The following is an 8,120-nucleotide window of genomic DNA, read 5'->3' on the forward strand; positions in this document are numbered from 1 at the left end:
ATGCAGCCACTATCTGTGATGCACGCTCTGGTGATACTCTTAAGCGTTGAGGGTTGTTGAAACATACCTTTAGGATTGCAAAGGTCATCTCAATTTTGACCCTTGTTTTACTGAGGGCCACATTAAAGGGGTTTTGTGGCCCTGTCTGAGGGTCAGGATAGGGGGTTAGCAAAAACTTCTGGCATGCATAACCCCTGTCTCAAACCAACATGCCATCAAAAAGCCCTGTCATAGAACCGAAAAGGGAAAGTTAGCATTATATCAAATTGTCTCATACTTAGTGTAATTCCCCAAATGTTGTTGTGGATAGCGCACATGTTTACATTTAAATGTGTTTCTAAATGGCTTAGAATGAGATTAGCATTTTTGAAAAAAATGTCTAAGCTTATTCTCAAAACTCTAAAGTGCAAGTGTGAAATTTAATAGCTGAATAACAAAAGTATGATTGGTTTTGACAGTTCTGACCAGCATATCTTTGACCAGCTAAGTCAATTGCGTCTTAATATTTTTCAAAATATGCTTAAGCATTTACATGTTGTTTCAACATAGTAACAATTACAGTTGGAATAGTGGTGTGGCCAGTTTGGATTAATTGTTGGGTTTTAAAAGCACTATTTTGAAAATGAGGTTAGTGTTTTGGGTAATGCATCTAAGGGACTGAGGAGAAGCTGTAAATACACCCTTCATAACTTCTTTCTGTTTTGCAGTATGTCAGCTGCCCGTTCCTGCACCAAGGTCAATTTGTGAATGCACTCATGACCTCACAATCACTCCAGTGAAGCATATTTATGTGGTCACCATCAATGGTATGTTGTTCTGAAAGCCCTCCTTTCTGTGCAGTATTATTGTACTAGAACTTTACCACTGTGTGCAACGCAAAGCTTTTTATCACCATGTAATTTTCAGGCAATGCCCAAATGCCATGTCAAATAGCTAATATATCATATATTTGTATCTCTGTATAGAAGGCAATCTGTTGCAATTTGATTACTGAAATTGTTGTCTGCTTGCCTCGGAAATCCTGTCCATCATGCTCTGCAGAATGGACTCCCGAGGTGAAGGACCTGCTCGTTTATCGGTCCTGGCCAGCTAGCACCAGCTGCCAGACCCTATACAAATTTGATGTCTTCACCTCATTTTAAAATATGAAGGTGATGGCACCAGTCATGTCCAGGCAGGCCTTTCTGAAAATGTTGGAGCACAGATCCTTTCAAGCTAGAAGGGTAAATCTGCCTGAATATCACTGAAACATATAACAAACAAAATTATATTACTGTATATCTAATATTTAAGTATCTAGGTAGTATCTGTTCTGATACACTGATACATCTTCATAAAAGTTTATTATCTTGAACATTCATCCCTCAGAATATCTTTGCCTGCATGTTATTCAGCTGCACCGATCGTTAAATGCCATATAAAGGATTTTCTGAAATGTTTTAAACACTTTCTAGACAAGGGCGCCCTCTAACTTCATATATGAATGAAACAGACATTACATAACACATGCTGCATAATTCTCACATCACCTCTTTTTGGGTAAAAATTAAATAAATAGTACTCGTATGTATAGAAATTAAGTAAACATAATAACCCATCAATACTTCAATACTCCAAATGTGCACACTTTTTAATAAAACCGCTAAGGGAATTTTGTTTTTCAATGGATATAACTGATACTTAAAGGGGTGGTAAAACACCTTTTTTTGAAGGCTTGATTGTATTTGTGGGCTGCACTGTAACATGTGTTCATGCTACGTTTGAAAAAATTTGCATTATTTTTCACATATTTAACCATTATTCTACACTGCTCTGTCCCTCCTTATAAAAACGGTCGGATGCTTTCCAGGTTCTTTTAATTGTTACCATAAATTACTTTTCTTTTTTTTCTTTGGTTGCCCTAGATTTTACTAGTCAACTAGCAATTGTTCACTTAAGCAATTAGTCAACGGATAGCACATTTATATTAATAGCCTTTAATCCCCTATATACATAATCGCCTAATCAGTGCTCAAACGCATAAAGCTTGCTGTGGTGCACCAGCAAACATAATAATTGTGTCTTGAAAAAACAAGAAACTGTTTCATGCAGATTACATAATCTGAAAGTGTTTAAGATTTGAATCAGTTCATGTTTTTTTAAAGTAGACATTTTAAACTTTCCATTAATACATTTCTCATGTCTGTGAGGCAAGTATATACTTGTATACACTGTTTCGGTTCACTTTTGTGACGTGGTCAACATTTATTACAAACTCACAATGCTTTGTTTGTTATTATTATCAGTATTATAAAAAAATTACAAGGTATTTTAAGTAAAATGTAAGTGATTGCACATGTGCCTCCTTGACATCTAATTTTTTTTTAAATGTTTCTTTCATTTTCCAGACAGCAATGACACAAAATATGGCATCCAGAGTACCAGCTCTACAACACTGGAAGTGACTCAAGTACCATTCCCCCATAAACCCCCAAAGCAACTACACCCCTCAACCATTGCTGAAATGAAAACCCTAGATGCACAGCATCATGTAAGTTGCACAACATTTTTCCATACAAATTAAAAGTTGAAGTACATTGAAAACAAATGTCATGACTGTTGATTTCTCTCTCGCACTCTCTTTGTGTACAGATACCCACACTAAAAGCCACAGTGAGAAAGATAGAATCTGTTAAAATGTGTTTAACGAGACTGAAGGAGAGGTAATGAACTGTTGGATAATCGACAAAATTAATTTTGCCTTGTGGGACAACTTTATTAATGACGTCTATCAAGGGAACTCGTTGAATGTTTGGTTTCTGTTACAGGTGTTTTTGCGGGATGAAAACAGCGCCATGTTCTTGTGATAATTGAGTTTCTTCAATTTGTCAAGTGTGTCAATCAACAAGACTTTACAAACTTAAAGACAAAAATGTACCAACAAAAAACCTTTTTACAATCAACCAGACACACGACAATTACACCTACACCAACCATTCAAATTTCTACTGGACCACTTCACCAAATGTCTGAAGATGAAATGACTTCTCACAAAACCATCACCTCTGCTTTGCAAGGGGTCCAAATAAACATTAGTAAACACTGGCCAAAGTGTGCCACTCTTCAGCAAGAATTTTCTCCGCAATGTGCTTTCTACCGCTGTACAAAGTGCAAAATGTTAAGGAGTGGCACCGCTTGCGTCACAAAACTTGGTGGCATTTTGGAGTTTAAAGAAAACAAAATAGAGCTCTCTTTAACAGTGTCAAATTCCATTTTGAAAAGATTTTTTTGCACCACTACTTGACCTGAACCACACCGATGCACAGGACATCGAACAGAAGTTCCTGGCCATGAACAGTTTAACCGTAGCATTTACACACAACATGCAGGTTCTACAAATGCAAACAACACCCAACCACGATACTAATGAGGAACTTCTTCAAATTGAAGAAACTGAATCCTCACAAGAACCTGCCACAGTTTTCATCCCGCAAAAAAGACCTGTAACAAAAAACAAACATTCATGTAAAAAAAACAAAAAAAACTTGTGATAAGCCTATACAGTCTGTATAACTTGTATTTTGTCTCCTTTCATGTCTACCTAAATGTTCAGTGTTGTAAAAAATGTGTAGATGCAGTATCCATAGGGGTTTACTTTTCAATGGTTAAAGTGTTTCTGGAAGTTGCTGGAAAAGCCCTTACAAGCCGAACAGCCATAAGGGCTTGGCCCCGGAAGGCGGCTTGCAGCTTTAATTATCATATGTTTTGTTATAGGCACTCAGTTGACAGAGATGTGTGCTTAAGCCAGGCTTTACTGGGTCAATTGATTCTTAACCACTAGATTTTCTTCTGATTTATCAGATATGGGTTTCTCTTACGAGGACTGAACCATTACCGTGGAGAAATATTTGCTTACCCGATGTTTCTTCAAAGAGAGATGTCAAAAAAGGCAAATGTTACCTTCTTCTGTATGGATGTTACATGAAGGTAATCCTCATTGTCATATTGCAAATCCAACTCCATGATTAAAATTTCTTGTTTCTCAGCTTTACAGTGATGTTAGTCATTTTAGATTTCAATTAAAAATGGATCTTTGTTACACTCACATGATGCTGCTCCTGCTTTTTAGGTACTGGCCCTACCTTAAAGTAGCAGAGGGTTTACCAGAGCTTCTGCCATTGACAGAAATGAGGCCATTCCTGAGCGTCATGCATGCCAAAGCCCATACAGCAAAATGCGAGGTACATGCAATAACTTTAAGTCTGGTATGGCTGTAGCGATAGGGAAATAATGGGTCATTTCGTTTCAGGTGGTTCTTTGCCTCCACGTCATGCTTTAAAATCGATTAATGCACAAGGCCGCTTTTAAAGATGACTACTGTATGTGTTATATGAACATTTAAGACCTATGTTTGTTTTAAGATTCTTTGTAAGGATCAACCCTGAAGAGGGCACAAAGTGCACGGCCAAAGTTGGAACCAGTCGAAAGACAGGAGGTGTTGTGCAGAGAAAAGTGACAGCCATCAACTCCCGGGTAGCAACGTTTCTGCAGAGGCTCACTGAATTTGAGTGGAAGACTTCAAATTAGGTAAGTTTCTTATGCAGGGCTGGACTGGGACAAAAAATGGGCTCAGACAGGCCACCACAATCAGTCAGACACCAAACACCAGTACACAATCTTTGCAGTTCCATTAAATATTTGTCCCTTATGTACTTATGTCCGTGGATCCTTTAAAAGTCTTAATGTCTTAAATTTGTTAATGAAAAAATAAGGTCTTAATTAGCGTTAAAATGTCTTAAATCCAGGCTTCAAAGGTCTTAAATGCAACCGAACAGTCACCGCAGAGAAGATAAACATTTTATTTTCACTTGTTGCTTTCTGAAATGTTAAATCCATGTCAATGCGTTGCGTGTTATGACTGCTTAAAGTTACTGATGCATTTGAGCGATAAAGAAACATGGGTAAATGAGAAAATAAAAGGCAAAATGTGTTTTAATAAGTTATTAAAATTGCAATAAACCATGCAAGATATCGGAATTTAGCACTCGCATACTGACAGGCAGCCCTTCTTGCGCACTCAACTCACTCGAAGAGTGAGCACACAGTCTGTCAGCGCTCGAGCACCCATTTCAGTTCTGCGCTTGTACTGATCAAATACACACACTTATGTGTCAAAATGCATGACTTGAATAGTATTCACGTAAGCCCAGAAATTGAATAGTCCACAGTAGGTCATGTCTTAAGTGAACGTAAACAATAGGGAAAAAATTGGATGCATGTCAGTCATTATATTGGATCTGTGCATTCGGTCTTAAAGTGACAGTAGCCTATACACAGGTCTGCTGCTCTTTGCCATTGCAATCAAACAACAAAAGACTAAGAGAATCACTCACTGCTCTTGACCCGATAGCTTTACGATTCCCCCAAACCTCTACAAAGCTGAGTAGTAAGTGCTCTGGACAAGTGGCCTTGTTGATTCGACTGGCACTCTTGGAATAATAGGTGGCAGTGGCCTACTAAATCTCCATAAGTAGAAGTACAAGTAATATTTAAAGAAAAAGCTCCATTAAGAAATTAAATTGAGGTAAAAAGATAATTGTGAACTACACACCAATAGAAAAGCAAATAATATAACCTTTTAAAGAGAAAGGTGGAGACAGAGGGAGAAAGGTGAGAATGATAATTAGGTGAAAGGATCACAGTTCTGCTATTTTTAATGTAGGAAAATGTAAAGCGATAGTTCCATAGTGTACACTTACTTACAGTCTATTATGTGCATTTAAAAAAAACCCACAATCTTCCCAAATATTTTATGAGAATCGTGTAATTCCTTTGCCAGAAAGAAGAGAAAGCTTTAAAGAGATTCGCCCAAAAATAAAAAGTCATTTACTCACTCTTAATTTATTCTGTTGAACATCAAAGATGATATTTTGAACAATGTTGGTAACCATAGTCCTTTGACTTCCATAGTATGAAAAAATAAATACTATGGAAGTCAATGGGGACCTGTTCATTTCTTAGAGACAAAACATGTAATATTATTCTTATTACATGTGCGGTGCTACCAAATCTGGTGCTACAATCTGTAGAACTTGCTGTGTGAGTGTGTTACTCCAAGGATGTAATTGTTTTGTTTTGTTTATTTATTTTCCCCTTTCTCCCTGTTTCTCTCTCTACTTCCCATAAGCAGGAAGGAATTGATGCCACCTGACACCAATGATCGGTTGTTATCTGCTGTGATTGGAGGAGAGGAAGCTTTGGGAGCAAAAGCAGCACCATTTCCTCAGATCAGTTATTTTTGTTTGTATTGTACTTTTGTTGTATTGTTCTTTACCGTACAAATGTATATTGTTACTTCTTTGGGATTAGTAGAGAGGTGGGTGCCATTTCCTTTTGATTTTGATTTCTCTTGTTTTAGCTGAGAACTGTTAGTGTATTTAATTTTTTATATTTGTTTTGTAGCTTAGTTTCGTTTTACTTGTTAGAGGGTTTGTTTAAAATAAAATAACTTGTTTGACATTGAGTTGATTTTGGACTTTGGAAAAGCACAATAAACAATATGCTGATGTACATGGGCCCAAGTCAGTTTTTTTGGAATTTATAAAAATGCAATAGCATTAATGTAAAATATAATATTAAAATTGTGTAAAATTACAATAAAATGACTAATATACTGTAAAAATAAGTTGCAGTAAGGGTATTGTACTGCAAAATGAAATTGCGGTAAGGGCATCATACCGTAAAACACATTTACAGGTTAGCTACTGTAAAGGGGAACTTACAGTAACTTACTGGCAATAGTGCTGCCAGTAAGTTACCGCAAAAATACGATAAAAAGTCTAACGCCGCCTTCACACTCTGCAGTTGAAATCAGCTCCGTGATACGCAATACGCCCCCAGCGGACGTTGTACTGCACCGTTGAAAAGCGTCGGAAGCGAGTAGAACAAAAATGGCGGAGAGATTAACGGTTGATTTAGTCAATGTCAGAATGTTCAATTCTGTATGATCTCTCTGTTGAGGGGGTTATAGAGACAGGCTGCTGCGTGGAGGAAAGTTCCCCAGGATGTTGACATGTCAGGTCGGCTAAATGTGGTAGTGGTATATAGGGCTTTTAATTGTATTAACTGCCCTAATAACGTTAGAAAATCATGAAAATAAAAACATGACATGACAACTTATCGTTATAAAATCATTATTTATTTTATTAAAAGTTAAGAATTCAGGTTTGTTTATCAGTACCATAGCAACGCTAACTTCCGCTGGAATTGTCGGATAGGAACCGTCCGTAGCCTTTCGCAAGAGTTCATTTTTTTTAACGCATCCGGATGACCAACGGACACGATTTTTTTTGCACCGCACTCGTTCGGACCCGCTTGCATGCGGTCTGCGAATCTCCATAGGAAATGAATGACTTCCGGTCGTTTCGTAGCCGTATCGGAGATGATTTCAACTGCCAGTGTGAAGGCGGCGTAACAGTGTACCTGAAAAATAAAGTGGATGAGGAAGAGGAAATGGTTGGTGTATTTCTACAGTGTTCCACCAGTCAAATCTGGTTGTTAATTGACTTATTTATTTGTTATCTTGCAGTAAATGTGATTTGCCAAACCATCAAAGCATTTTTTGATGTCCTTTTCTCAAGCTAAAGTGTTTAAAACATTTCAATATTGAGTGGCGTTTGCAGTGAACCAGTGGTCAAAATGGTTGCTCCTTTGAAATGTTAGCTCTTTACACTAATGAAAAGTTTAGTAATGCCAATACTTTGTGTAACATCATTCTGGAGCTTATTTAAGGATATTTAAATGTATACAGGATGTAAATCAATTTAGATTAGCTTTTCTTGGTCTTGTTTAGCCTGGCTAACGTCAGACCTCTTTCTCTTTGAGACGTGGTCTGGGAACCACATGTTCATTTTCTCGTATTTGAGGCGTGGTTTACGAATGCCCAGAGCCGTTTATTGGGCGCTACAAATGTCTATCAAATGCGCCTGTACGTAGCTCACAGCCAATCGTTTCAATTATACCAGATGACGTATGTAGAGCGACAGATATTCAACGAAGAAGACGACGATGGGTCAGAGATTTATGTGTACACCAGAGTCCTGCACGGGTCCGATTTTGTAAATCCGCACCCGCCCGTACCC

General features: G+C 37.6%; 1 long non-coding RNA gene across 2 annotated transcripts; it reads left to right on the forward strand.

Moving 5' to 3' along the window:
- Nucleotides 1-279: 279 nt before the first annotated feature.
- On the forward strand, nt 280-4,210 carry LOC309497492. 2 transcript variants are annotated; one of them, XR_014205566.1, is made up of 6 exons: nt 280-806; nt 1,042-1,223; nt 2,388-2,530; nt 2,632-2,702; nt 3,841-3,966; nt 4,109-4,210. It is a non-coding gene; the product is annotated as an uncharacterized lncRNA (long non-coding RNA). The 2 variants fall into 2 exon arrangements; XR_014205567.1 differs by lacking the exon at nt 2,632-2,702 and having other exon boundaries at nt 286-806.
- Nucleotides 4,211-8,120: the final 3,910 nt, after the last annotated feature.

Source organism: Leuciscus leuciscus, assembly GCF_965113295.1.
Source record: "Leuciscus leuciscus genome assembly, chromosome: 4".
Lineage (NCBI taxonomy): Eukaryota > Metazoa > Chordata > Actinopteri > Cypriniformes > Leuciscidae > Leuciscus > Leuciscus leuciscus.